The 14,973-nt window shown below is 43.1% G+C and overlaps 1 long non-coding RNA gene across 1 annotated transcript; it reads right to left on the bottom strand.

Moving 5' to 3' along the window:
• Positions 1-10,562: 10,562 nt before the first annotated feature.
• On the bottom strand, positions 10,563-12,850 carry LOC143420707 (uncharacterized). The gene is made up of 3 exons (XR_013100435.1): positions 12,617-12,850; positions 11,822-11,882; positions 10,563-11,336 (listed from the first exon to the last, which is right to left on the bottom strand). It is a non-coding gene; the product is annotated as an uncharacterized LOC143420707 (long non-coding RNA).
• Positions 12,851-14,973: the final 2,123 nt, after the last annotated feature.

The following is a 14,973-nucleotide window of genomic DNA, read 5'->3' as shown; positions in this document are numbered from 1 at the left end:
ACAAAAAACACATGTCAGTTGTTAAGGAAAATGTTATAAAACACTTCTTCAGTAAAGACTCAGAGAAGAGAAACACACAGAACTTCTTGCTAGCAAGGGCAGCCTCCACTCTAAGAGACTCCAGTGAGAGAACTGCCCCGGTCTTTATTTTATACTCCATTGAGCGTGTGTGTGTGCGTGTGTGTGTGTGTGTGTGTGTGTTGACAGAGAGACAGAGAGAGAGAGAGAGAGAGAGGGAGAGATACAAAGGAATGTAATTCAAATTTTGCACTTCAGACCTTACTGTGTGTGTGTGTGTGTGTGTGTGTGTGTGTGTGTGTGTGTGTGTGTGTTGACAGAGAGAGAGAGAGAGAGAGACAGAGAGAGAGAGAGAGAGAGAGAGAGAGAGAGATACAAAGGAATGTAATTCAAATTTTGCACTTCAGACCTTACAGTGTGTGTGTGTGTGTGTGTGTGTGTGTCTGTCTTTTACACAAAAAATGCACTTGCAACAACTTTAATATGGAATGTACTGGACTTCCCGGCTAGGCGCCCTCCTGTGGATGACAGGTGCAATTGATTGTCAAAAGCAGATATCTAACAGCTTCTGACACTTTGTACCGCATTGAGCCAGCAGAGGGAGCCCCCCTGGTTCAATCCCAGTTGCACAGCAGTTGTGACCAGCTTCTGTCTGTGTGCTTTGGTGTGTGTGAGTGTGTGTGTGTGTGTGTGTGTTGACAGAGAGAGAGACAGAGAGAGAGAGAGAGAGAGAGAGGGAGAGATACAAAGGAATGTAATTCAAATTTTGCACTTCAGACCTTACTGTGTGTGTGTGTGTGTGTGTGTGTGTGTGTGTGTGTTGACAGAGAGAGAGAGAGAGAGAGAGAGGGAGAGATACAAAGGAATGTAATTCAAATTTTGCACTTCAGACCTTACAGTGTGTGTGTGTGTGTGTGTGTGTGTGTGTGTGTGTGTCTGTCTTTTACACAAAAAATGCACTTGCAACAACTTTAATATGGAATGTACTGGACTTCCCGGCTAGGCGCCCTCCTGTGGATGACAGGTGCAATTGATTGTCAAAAGCAGATATCTAACAGCTTCTGACACTTTGTACCGCATTGAGCCAGCAGAGGGAGCCCCCCTGGTTCAATCCCAGTTGCACAGCAGTTGTGACCAGCTTCTGTCTGTGTGCTTTGGTGTGTGTGAGTGTGTGTGTGTGTGTGTGTGTGTTGACAGAGAGAGAGACAGAGAGAGAGAGAGAGAGAGAGGGAGAGATACAAAGGAATGTAATTCAAATTTTGCACTTCAGACCTTACTGTGTGTGTGTGTGTGTGTGTGTGTGTGTGTGTGTGTTGACAGAGAGAGAGAGAGAGAGAGAGAGAGAGAGGGAGAGATACAAAGGAATGTAATTCAAATTTTGCACTTCAGACCTTACAGTGTGTGTGTGTGTGTGTGTGTGTGTGTGTGTGTGTGTGTGTGTGTGTGTCTGTCTTTTACACAAAAAATGCACTTGCAACAACTTTAATATGGAATGTACTGGACTTCCCAGCTAGGCGCCCTCCTGTGGACGACAGGTGCAATCCCAGTTGCACAGCACTTGACCAGCTTCTGTGTGTGTGTGTGTGTGTGTGTGTGTGTGTGACAGACAGACAGACAGAGAGGGAGATTCAAAGCATCAGGACCAGGAGATGACACAGTGCTCCAAAGGCCTGGTTCTGCTGCCTCCTCCTCCACCCACCTGCTGCAGACGCTTCTGTGAAGGGAAACTGCTACATGTTATGTCACCGATCCCTGCCATGCTGCGTGTCTAACGACCCGGCAGGGCCTGCTGAGTACAGTGGTGGTGGAATCGGCCCGATCGGACACTCCTATCTGCCACTTTGACCTTTTTATTCCGTCAAATTTGGACCCATTTACACCAAGTCCAGAACCGTTGGTGCTATCGACATGGGGTCTTCACCAGCGCGTGCGGAGCGGCAGAAAATCCCCACGTAGACACCACTTTCATCCCTCTACGACACTTACTTTCCCAGTTATTCCATTTTATTCCGTCAAGCTCTGGCTAAATCCCCTTAACCTAACCAACCCTAATCATACCTGCATTTGTCCACTGGAGGGAGACAAAAAAACCAAGCTCTGAGATTCAAATTTTGAACTGCAGACCTCACAGTGTCTGTGTGTGTGTGTGTGTGTGCGCTTTGGTGTGTTTGCTTTGGTGTGTGTGTGTGTGTGTGTGTGTGTGTGTGTGTGTGTGTGTGACAGAGAGAGAGAGTGACACTTGCTGTGTATTTAAGAAACAAACGCTCAAAGAAACCAAACAGAATGACACAGGCAGAAAGACACTGTTTTATTTTGGTAACCAATGATGCATTTCTTCTCCGCTTGTACAGTGCACCCTGAAGCCGTGTGTGGACCAGGAGATCAGCAGAACAGGAACCACAGAGCGTCAGCGGCAGACATCCAAGCTGCACAGGGCACACGCAGCACCAGGCAGAATTAATGACGTCCCTGATCCACAGCTCAAGCCCAGCCACCCGCTGCCTCCTCGCCGCCTCCTCCTGGGACCTTCAAGGACCACCCACCAGCCACTGGTACACATTCCAATCTTACACAATGGCCCCAGCATCACAGGGCATCTCCTGACATTAAAATCTATCCTGATTTCTGTTGTTTTTCCCTCATCTCTGAGCCGCTGAGTGTGAGTGTGTGTGTGTGTGTGTGTGTGTGTGTGTGTGTGTGTGTGTCTCTCTCTCTTTTACACAAAAAACACATGTCAGTTGTTAAGGAAAATGTTATAAAACACTTCTTCAGTAAAGACTCAGAGAAGAGAAACACACAGAACTTCTTGCTAGCAAGGGCAGCCTCCACTCTAAGAGACTCCAGTGAGAGAACTGCCCCGGTCTTTATTTTATACTCCATTGAGCGTGTGTGTGTGCGTGTGTGTGTGTGTGTGTGTGTTGACAGAGAGACAGAGAGAGAGAGAGAGAGAGAGGGAGAGATACAAAGGAATGTAATTCAAATTTTGCACTTCAGACCTTACTGTGTGTGTGTGTGTGTGTGTGTGTGTGTTGACAGAGAGAGAGAGAGAGAGAGAGAGAGAGACAGAGAGAGAGAGAGAGAGAGAGAGAGGGAGAGATACAAAGGAATGTAATTCAAATTTTGCACTTCAGACCTTACAGTGTGTGTGTGTGTGTGTGTGTGTGTGTGTGTGTGTGTGTGTGTGTGTGTGTGTGTGTCTGTCTTTTACACAAAAAATGCACTTGCAACAACTTTAATATGGAATGTACTGGACTTCCCGGCTAGGCGCCCTCCTGTGGATGACAGGTGCAATTGATTGTCAAAAGCAGATATCTAACAGCTTCTGACACTTTGTACCGCATTGAGCCAGCAGAGGGAGCCCCCCTGGTTCAATCCCAGTTGCACAGCAGTTGTGACCAGCTTCTGTCTGTGTGCTTTGGTGTGTGTGAGTGTGTGTGTGTGTGTGTGTGTTGACAGAGAGAGAGACAGAGAGAGAGAGAGAGAGAGAGGGAGAGATACAAAGGAATGTAATTCAAATTTTGCACTTCAGACCTTACTGTGTGTGTGTGTGTGTGTGTGTGTGTGTGTGTGTGTGTGTGTGTGTGTTGACAGAGAGAGAGAGAGAGAGAGAGAGAGAGAGGGAGAGATACAAAGGAATGTAATTCAAATTTTGCACTTCAGACCTTACAGTGTGTGTGTGTGTGTGTGTGTGTGTGTGTGTGTGTGTGTGTCTGTCTTTTACACAAAAAATGCACTTGCAACAACTTTAATATGGAATGTACTGGACTTCCCAGCTAGGCGCCCTCCTGTGGACGACAGGTGCAATCCCAGTTGCACAGCACTTGACCAGCTTCTGTGTGTGTGTGTGTGTGTGTGTGTGTGTGTGTGTGTGACAGACAGACAGACAGAGAGGGAGATTCAAAGCATCAGGACCAGGAGATGACACAGTGCTCCAAAGGCCTGGTTCTGCTGCCTCCTCCTCCACCCACCTGCTGCAGACGCTTCTGTGAAGGGAAACTGCTACATGTTATGTCACCGATCCCTGCCATGCTGCGTGTCTAACGACCCGGCAGGGCCTGCTGAGTACAGTGGTGGTGGAATCGGCCCGATCGGACACTCCTATCTGCCACTTTGACCTTTTTATTCCGTCAAATTTGGACCCATTTACACCAAGTCCAGAACCGTTGGTGCTATCGACATGGGGTCTTCACCAGCGCGTGCGGAGCGGCAGAAAATCCCCACGTAGACACCACTTTCATCCCTCTACGACACTTACTTTCCCAGTTATTCCATTTTATTCCGTCAAGCTCTGGCTAAATCCCCTTAACCTAACCAACCCTAATCATACCTGCATTTGTCCACTGGAGGGAGACAAAAACACCAAGCTCTGAGATTCAAATTTTGAACTGCAGACCTCACAGTGTCTGTGTGTGTGTGTGTGTGTGCGCTTTGGTGTGTTTGCTTTGGTGTGTGTGTGTGTGTGTGTGTGTGTGACAGAGAGAGAGAGTGACACTTGCTGTGTATTTAAGAAACAAACGCTCAAAGAAACCAAACAGAATGACACAGGCAGAAAGACACTGTTTTATTTTGGTAACCAATGATGCATTTCTTCTCCGCTTGTACAGTGCACCCTGAAGCCGTGTGTGGACCAGGAGATCAGCAGAACAGGAACCACAGAGCGTCAGCGGCAGACATCCAAGCTGCACAGGGCACACGCAGCACCAGGCAGAATTAATGACGTCCCTGATCCACAGCTCAAGCCCAGCCACCCGCTGCCTCCTCGCCGCCTCCTCCCGGGACCTTCAAGGACCACCCACCAGCCACTGGTACACATTCCAATCTTACACAATGGCCCCAGCATCACAGGGCATCTCCTGACATTAAAATCTATCCTGATTTCTGTTGTTTTTCCCTCATCTCTGAGCCGCTGAGTGTGAGTGTGTGTGTGTGTGTGTGTGTCTCTCTCTCTTTTACACAAAAAACACATGTCAGTTGTTAAGGAAAATGTTATAAAACACTTCTTCAGTAAAGACTCAGAGAAGAGAAACACACAGAACTTCTTGCTAGCAAGGGCAGCCTCCACTCTAAGAGACTCCAGTGAGAGAACTGCCCCGGTCTTTATTTTATACTCCATTGAGCGTGTGTGTGTGTGTGTGTGTGTGTGTGTGTGTGTCTCTTTTACACAAAAAATACATGTGAGTGCACTTGCAACAACTTTTAATATGCAATGTACAGGACTTGCCAGCTAGGCGCCATCCTGTGGACCAAACATGCAATTGAAAGATGTTATTTTCGCCGGTATAACACCTTCTGACACTTTGTACCGCATTGAGCCAGCAGAGGGAGCACCTCTTGTTCAATCCCAGTGGCAAAGCAGCTGCTCTGCTTCTGTGTGTGTGTGTGTGTGTGTGTGTGTGTGTGTGTGTGTGTGTGTGTGTGTGTGTGTGTGTGTGTGACAGAGAGACAGACAGAGAGAGAGAGAGAGAGACACTTGCTGTGTATTTAAGAAACAAACGCTCAAAGAAACCAAACAGAATGACACAGGCAGAAAGACACTGTTTTATTTTGGTAACCAATGATGCATTTCTTCTTCCCTTGTACAGTGCACCCTGAAGCCGTGTGTGGACCAGGAGATCAGCAGAACAGGAACCACAGAGCGTCAGCGGCAGACATCCAAGCTGCACAGGGCACACGCAGCACCAGGCAGAATTAATGACGTCCCTGATCCACAGCTCAAGCCCAGCCACCCGCTGCCTCCTCGCCGCCTCCTCCCGGGACCTTCAAGGACCACCCACCAGCCACTGGTACACATTCCAATCTTACACAATGGCCCCAGCATCACAGGGCATCTCCTGACATTAAAATCTATCCTGATTTCTGTTGTTTTTCCCTCATCTCTGAGCCGCTGAGTGTGAGTGTGAGTGTGTGTGTGTGTGTGTCTCTCTCTCTTTTACACAAAAAACACATGTCAGTTGTTAAGGAAAATGTTATAAAACACTTCTTCAGTAAAGACTCAGAGAAGAGAAACACACAGAACTTCTTGCTAGCAAGGGCAGCCTCCACTCTAAGAGACTCCAGTGAGAGAACTGCCCCGGTCTTTATTTTATACTCCATTGAGCGTGTGTGTGTGTGTGTGTGTGTGTGTGTGTGTGTGTGTGTGTGTGTGTGTGTGTGTGTGTGTGTGTGTCTCTTTTACACAAAAAATACATGTGAGTGCACTTGCAACAACTTTTAATATGCAATGTACAGGACTTGCTTGCTAGGCGCCATCCTGTGGACCAAACATGCAATTGAAAGATGTTATTTTCGCCGGTATAACACCTTCTGACACTTTGTACCGCATTGAGCCAGCAGAGGGAGCACCTCTTGTTCAATCCCAGTGGCACAGCAGCTGCTCTGCTTCTGTCTGTGTGTGTGTGTGTGTGTGTGTGTGTGTGTGTGTGTGTGTGTGTGTGTGACAGAGAGAGAGAGAGAGAGACACTTGCTGTGTATTTAAAAAACAAGCGCTCAAACAAACCAAAGAGAACGACAGAGGCAGAAAGACACTGTTTTTTTTGTGGTAACCCATGAGGTCTTGCTATCGAATTGTACAGTGCATCCTGAAGCAAGGCCGAGCAGATGACATAGTGCTCCACAGGCCTGCTTCTGGTGCCTGCTCCTGTACCAACCTGCTGCAGAGGCTTCTGTGAAGGGAAACTGCTACATGTTATGTCACCGATCGCTGCCATGCTGCGTGTCTAACGACCCGGCAGGGCCTGCTGAGTACAGTGGTGGTGGAATCGGCCCAATCGGACACTCCTATCTGCCACTTTGACCTTTTTATTCCGTCAAATTTGGACCCATTTACACCAAGTCCAGAACCGTTGGTGCTATCGACATGGGGTCTTCACCAGGGTGTCCGGAGCACCCCGAAACCCCCCCGTAGACACAACTTTCATCCCTCTACGACACTTACTTTCCCAGTTATTCCATTTTATTCCGTCAAATTCTGGCTATTACCCCCTAACCCTAACCAACCCTAATCATACCTGCATTTGTCCACTGGAGGGAGACAAAAACACCAAGCTCTGAGATTCAAATTTTGAACTGCAGACCTCACAGTGTGTGTGTGTGTGTGTGTGTGTGTGTGTGTGTGTGTGTGTGTGTGTGTGTGTGTGTGTGTGTGTGTGTGTGTGTGTGTGTGTGTACGCGGTTTACGTGTGTAATTTTGCTTATGTTGACAAATATCCTAATGCAGCTGTAGTCTGCTGAAAAAAAAGGTGCTTTTATGTTATACATATATAAATATAAAAATCTCAGCCCCAGTCGGCAATGTGGATCATCGAACAGTGCCCCTACTTTAAAGAAACACTTTTCTAATCAGGCCACAGATGCTGTCTTAGTATTATTTTGTTTCAACGCTCCTTTTATGTCTTAATTTCAGACCCATACATATATTCATTTGAAGTTTGCTTTAACTGATCAGAGCTGTAGATGCTCCCTAAAGCAGCTCTTATGTGTAAATCTTATGTAGCTCCTCCTTTGTGTTCACTGGTTATTCTGAAGCCAAAGTTTCACCAAGTCGTGGGTTTGAGCACGGACCAAAGATGTGCGTATTTTAATAAGCTTTTACAAGAAGAAATTAACCAAATGCGGACAGATTCCCTAATTTATATGCAACTCTTTCCACTTGTATTAACATTTTCCTGCTGTACACGTCTTCTTAGTGTAGTATTTAAGACAGTAGATGCTTTGTAAAGATAATAGTCCAGTACTGTCTGCTACACTGCCCCATGCAATATAACCAGCCTAATTTTCATTTTTTTTTCTCACCATGGAAGGCCTTGACAAGTCATTGCAGTCTGCCCTGTATCCTGCTCAGAAGCAGGTCTTTGCTTTTTCTACTGCAGCTGCAGGCAGCTCCAAGCTGTATGAAAAGGAAAGAAGAAAAATCAAACTACACGTTTTTTCTTTGTATTACGCTTGTTTGTATGTTGCATGGTACCTTTCTATTTGTGTATAGTTAATTGCACTATTGTTTGTTTTGAAACTAACTTGAGAGTGCAATAAAAAAACTATAAATACTGTATGTAATTAATAAAATTTTTACCATATTGTCTTTGGTGCTGTTTTTCAGCCTCATCTATCCTTTTTTATTTTGAGAAATGTACGTATGTGGTGCCCAGACTTGTGAAGCATTAGGACTATTGTCTTCCTGTAGTTTTGAGGTAACTCAGTTGTGCTGTTAGTGCCAACGCTTTTTACTGGTTTATAAGAATAGCTGGTTGAACAAGTAATGCCAACTGTCTTTGTTGCCCTGTGGTTATGCGCCGTTTAATTAGTAAACCCAAGATGGGCAATTTTTTGAACTGGGGCAGGGGTACCACCATCCTGTCCCACGGTGGAGAGTGCATCTCAAGGAACCGGCGATTGCTGGTTCCCTGATCTTTTTTCAACACCCTAACCCTTTACCACAGATGTGGAGTCAGGACCCGCTGTTCACTTTCAGTCAGTACACTGAAAATGAGTTTCATCAGACTAACCACAAATGTACGACAGTCAAGAACTTCTGCAGCTCTGAGCCAAGTTTCCTAAACAGTCTGCAGTATGAGGAGGACGAGTTCTTTAGAAAACTGATAGCTGCAGAAGGACAAACCTCAACTCAAAAATCTTTAAAACGCCTTCATTCTTCTCATATGATTAATGAGAAGGAAAACGGGACACCACTGTCTTATAATTCCCCAGGAACAAACTCCTCTTTCTCTCATTTCAGACCTGTTTCAAATCATAAGCAGACACAACCAAAAACCGGCTCACCTAATCAAACCAAATCCTAACTTTAAGCCACTATCCAGTCCTGTCCCCCTTCTCTCCTCATACCGGTACCCACAGTTCAGACCCCACCTCAGGCCCCTTACTGCCTGAGGAGGGGTCTGAAGTATTTTCCAGCCTTATAAAGAAAGGGAAGACTGAAGTGGCAGACTGTCATGCAAAAAGCGAGCATCTCCTCCTTGCACTGCTTACAGTCAAATGACAAAATATGTGAACTCTTTTTAAACAGGAAAAAGGAAGAAATTGTACACCAGAGGGGGCAAGAAGGAGAAAACTTGAATATAAACTCAAAAGAAAAACCGCTGTTCCTTCCCTCCCCCAGAAGGCAGTAGAATATCATCATGTTAAATGCCACTTTTGGGGGGGGGTAAAATTACTTGACAAATATGTTTCTCTTTTTTGTTATTTCGTCCCTCTTTGTTACAGCTACAGGAGGACAATAAACAGAAGAAGGAGAGCGGCACCAAAGAGGCGAAAAAACGAAAGAGCGCACCACCTCCTGACACCACATCCACAAAGAAGTCCAAATGTACCTCCAGTGCTGAGGGGGACGACAAGGAGGTTTTTCTCCTCCCTGTTCGTGGGCGTGAGCGTTACGAGATGTTGAAGAAGATCAATGACTGTTTGGAGCTGCTTGACAAGGACAGCAAAAGCAAGTCAAAGGTCTCAGTGAAGCATGAGGTTCCCGTGCCCTCCAGTGGAAAGAGGCTGCTCCAGAGAGGAGAGAGGAGTGACAGCGACTAAGATGCCCATCACCTCAATTTCGAAAACAAATGTCACCTTTTTGTCTAAGCCTTTAGGATTATTTCAGGTTTTAAATGCCCATTTAAAAACCAAAATGCCATCCTGCCTCAGTTAAAACGGTTCCTGAAACTGTACTGCCTGATTAGTCACTGCACTGACATACTGTTGTGTTCAGTTATGTTTTTCTTTTCTTTTTAAAAAAAACAAAAAAAACAACCCTATGTTCCTAATTGGGTTAGAGCCGTTCAGCATGGTTTGAGTGAGATTAAGAATGATCCTTGTCATAACGAGTCACTGCCGTTTATTTAAATAAAGTTCAAAGCTAGGCTTGCAAAACTTGAATGGAATTTGCCTCTGATGTTGCTGTATTACTGTGCTACAGTCCTGTCGCACCATGTCATTTTTTAAAAAAGAAATGTATATATTTTGCATGATTGTCTGGGAAATGCAACCACCTCTGCGCAACCTTGATTCATATGCAATATGTAATCATGTTTGTGTAACATGAAAGAAAAAAGAGAAAAAACGATGATAAATGCAAAGACTGGTAACAGCGCTAAGAACCATAAAGCAAGAGAATTTTTAAAAAACTGTGAGAAATAAACTACACTGTAAAAAAAAATAACCCTATTCAAATTAAAAAAAATGATGTCCAATTGTCACATCCAAAATATTTGGCTTTATAGAATCCAAATTGAGTCACTTGATATGACCTGATACTTTTATGTTGATATAAACAATATTACTAGACTTGACTGAAACTTTAAATTTTGCATTGATCCAAATTGATTTTTTTACATAGAACCATATTTTAATTATTGAACCAAGCTAATATATTGAAATTTAACCAACCTAATGTATTCACATCGAACCAAATTAACATGAACTAATATGTTTGTGTTGAAGCCAGGTAATTGATTTACATATATTCAAACTATATTTTTTACATTTCATTTCAGTTCAAAAATGCTCTGCATTTCCTATAAAAAACAAGACAGTTGGCCAACCAATTATTTCAAAATTATTTATTGTTCCAAACCATTTTAACTATAATCAATAGAGAGGATTAGTAATATACAGATTTAGTGCTACGGCAGAAATGATTAGAGAAATGTTTGTTTTATAAAACCTGCAATCTTTTGAAAACCAGTATAAAACCTGCAATCTTTTGAAAACCAGTATAAAACCTGCAACCTGTCTAAAACTGGCATAAAACCATTATAAAAACTATTTTTAAACCAATTTGCAAGTACTCAAAAATGTTTATATGTGCACTGTGCCTGTACAATGTAAAAAAAAAAAATCTACACATGTATCAATGAAATCAACTTAAATCTCCCTTTCAAATGGGTGTTCTTATAAATTTTGAATGTAGAATACCACTGCAGGCCAACCAAGCAAAATAACCAAGCACACATGCACATGCATGTGCACATACACATGCACACATGCATGCAAACACACTACTGTGCAGTGTTAAGTTCACAATTAAGTTTGCGAATCTTAGAGGTCATCTTGTTAAAGTCAAGCTCCATCATAATCTTTTGAAGAGCCTCAAAGGTGAACCTGAATCCTCGTGGATATTCCATATTAAGAGCATAACAGAGTCCAAAGACCATTGCCACTCCAGCTGCCACAGAAGGCAACTCATTCAGGACTTCCACACCATCAATGATTATCCCGATGTCTCGAGGCTGATGTAGGAGGCTTGAGTTGTCCCTGAAGACGAAGAGTGCCATGGTGGTACTCTGCAGCTCTTCCTCAGCTTCATCTTTCTGGGATATCTTGAGGTAAAATATGGAACAAAATGTACAAGTGAAGAACTGAAGTCTGGCACACCTGATAAATCTTTGACCATAATAAACTACTATTTTGATAGTTGTTTGGTCACAGACTATTAGAACAATTATTTGACTAATCAGATTGTGAATTGCATAATCATTAAATTAAATCAATGGTGGAACATTTTCATAAATGTTCCACAAAGCCCAAGAAAAAAAAAGAAAACAATACAGAACCCTAAGATATTAACTTGATGAGTTGATTAATCGTTGCTGTCCTACATTAATCACTGCATTTAATAGCAGAGTTGTCAAATTTACATCAAGAGACTGCATCTCATGTAGAGACAGAACAGATATGGACATACCATGTATTCTTTTATCAAGTCCTCAACACATCAGCAAGGTGAATGAGAGGATAATGAGGGAGAGTCTAGATTATTATGAAATGTTTAAAAAGGATGTGCAGTGTAAATGCAAAATGATACCTGTTCAGATTAAATGAAAATGTATGCTTCAGCCATGGAATGGATGGAGCGATCTGTGGTTCTGAAAGCATACAGAAAAAAAGAATAATGTTACTTCTCTATAAAACACATTACATAGAAAAACCAAGAAATACGTAACATGACATACCAAACAGTCTACAGACCAGCCATTAGCGACTAAGTTTGGCATAGGGTCAATTTTTTGCTGTTAAAATTAAAATTTCTTCAGAAAATGCACATTTTTCCGAGCCGCGCCTGAAAGTCAATTGAAGGAATTAGTCTTATGTCATTGATCTTATATGCTGGCTTGTTATTTCTGTCTCTAAATCATGCACATTAATAATTATCTTTTGCCCTCGGTGTACACACACATAACACACAGATATTTATATGAAGAGAGACAAACGTGCGCGCACAAACACAAGCTTGTGTCTAGAAACCGCGAGCTCACCAGAAAAATTCAAACGAAGCGGAGCACGGAGTTATACTATGAATGTTATGAACTATGAACTTATGCTAGCTAGCTTTATCCACCACCGATGCATCGTGGTAACGCTAGCTAGTTAGGCAAAAAGCCGTGTTTTACCAGTATACTAACTTTTATTCCCGACTGTGATGGTCGGTTTCTGGTAACCAGTTCTAACGTTGCGCAGGATAGCTAGCTAGCTTATAGCTAGCAGCTACAATCATGCAAAAATTAGGGGTGGCTGTCGACCCAGCTTAAATGGGGTTATTTTCTGCGATTTTGGCAATACAAATTATAAAAGCTTTTGTAACACACTTGGCTTTACTTACGTTTATTTTCAGATGAAATTAATCAAAGATGTGACATGATGTTTCCAGCAGCCATGCAGAATAAAAATGGGTCCCGGTCTATTTCTGGTGGGCGTGTTCAAGTGCAAATCACTTTGACTCAAATTAAAGATATTATCTGTTCAACATGAAAAGAAATATATGTTTTGAGAGAAATCAAAAACTTTGCGTTGCGATGTTCACAATCCTGTACTGACACTATGGGCACATTTTTAGAAATCTATTTAATTCCACAGAAAGGTTAGCCACTTTAGTGTTTCACTTGTGACCTATTTATAGCTCACTGAAGATGGTTTTAAAATGCAACAATGTTCGGAGATAGAGAGAAAAAAAAAAGAACTTTGGTGCAGGTGCAGTCTTTATGTAGCTTTCTGGTGACCTTAAAAGAACCTTTACGAAGCCCGTTGACAGGCCTTTAATCGAATGATCGGTTGGTTGATTGATAACAGAAAAAAAGGACACATAAGATGGACATAAAGGACTGAAAACACCAAGAGCAAAATATTGCATCGCACTCATTTATGTAGTTTATTTTTAGATTAGATAATTTTGCAAAATAACGCAGCAAAATAAATAATAAGAGCCGGGATGTGCAGACTATTTAGCACTGAAAAAACTCCGTCCATGTGAACAGAATCAGGTGTTACCTTACCTGTTGATTAAATATCAAGACTATTTAGCAATAAGCTTACTTTAAAGGCTCGTAATAGGTGAACTGTCTTGGTATAGTTGAGTCACGCAGAGTTCATGGTCCATGTTGTGTTACTTGTTGTTTGTGTGTGTGTGTGTGTGTCACCCGATGACCCCTGGCGCCGGAGCGTCTAGACTACATTAGAGATGTGTCACAGCAAAGAGCCGCACCTGCGCTCAAAGAGAGCACATACATAGAGGTGAGGTATGAGGATAAATGGATAGATGCGGTCCTTTTTCGAAGCTGAGCGCACAGTTGTATTTCCTGCACAATCACACACGAAGTGAGGCTGTGTTTATGCCGGTTATACCATGAATATACACCCTGCAGGCACCACTTGTTTGTCAAACTGTTTATGAAGCAAAAGTCACATTTCTGTTTATTCACAAAGCAAAAAGAAGGGGGGAAAAGAGGCGTAGGAGGGGGTGGAGCGTGCGCACTAGCATACCGGCGACGGCTGTTTCCTTTCACTAAAAGGAAAAAAATAATAAAATGTGTACTTCACGTTACGGTTGAAACTGGGGTTTTTTTTGTTTTTTTAATTTTTATTTTATAGAAACAATTTTTGCTCATAACCAATTGACAGGGGATTTCTTAAAATCACCCCGCAGTTCTTCAGCTGAGACACCTGAGTTAGAAAACACAAACACTGCAGCTGTCTTTAACTCGCGAGGGCAGTCATGGACGCAAGACCTGCGTCTCATCACTGCTGCTTTGTGAATGTCTGTCTGTGAAAAGCGCTTAATAAATAAAGTTTACTTACTTACTTACTTACTTACTTACTGAGCCTGCAGTTCAGAAATTTAACCATTAGATGGAGTCATTGCCAAAGCAATGACTCCATCTAATTGCTATGACTTTTGGTGTTTATTTTGGACCTTAACTCGCCCCACAGTTTTGAGACAAGGTTCACATATGATATATCATTGTGTGCGGCTGGAGCTGGAATGAGTTGCTATGACTTTTGGTGTTTATTACTTCTATAGTTTTTTAAATATGAATATTTTAATGCAAGTTTTTTCCCATTGAAATGAATGGAGAACAAGAAAACTTCATTTGTGGTGTGCTGGCTCACTCTAGTGGTATGTCGGGAGTAATGGAGGCGGCCGCTGTGTCCCTGTGGTTGGCCTACTTGTCAGATATCGACAAATCCTACACTACAGACCAGTTGACAGCGTGCAATAACCCAGCCGATTCATTCGTCTTTACACTACCTCACAATCGACTCAACGGTGAGTTATTTGTTTGTTTTGTTTTCTCACAATTAATGTAAAGCCAAGGTATATATCAACGGCGCGCGCAGCGGAAGTATGGCATTATAGCGGATTATAATGGGGGACGCTTTTATTTTGTATAACTACCGGAAGTAGTTCCTGTGTACTGAGCTAGCTGGGTAGCTAGCGCCGCGTCGCTTAAAAAGCAGCCGGGCTTGTCTTAAACTTAAGAGGCTGACACTCGCTAAACCACCCGATCGCTCGCCAAGCGACAGACGTCCATGTGTTCAACAACAGACACACGTCATTCCCCTTCGTGGTCTAAACCAATCAGAGATAGTCGGGGCGGGACCTCTGTCCGTGGTCGAGCTGGACGTGGAGGTGGATAGAGACGGGTGAGTAGCTTGAATGAAGCGATATCGATTCATTAAATC

This window comes from Maylandia zebra, linkage group LG10 (assembly GCF_041146795.1).
Source record: "Maylandia zebra isolate NMK-2024a linkage group LG10, Mzebra_GT3a, whole genome shotgun sequence".
NCBI classification, from domain to species: Eukaryota; Metazoa; Chordata; class Actinopteri; order Cichliformes; family Cichlidae; genus Maylandia; species Maylandia zebra.
This window is presented reverse-complemented; position numbering and strand designations above follow the sequence as displayed.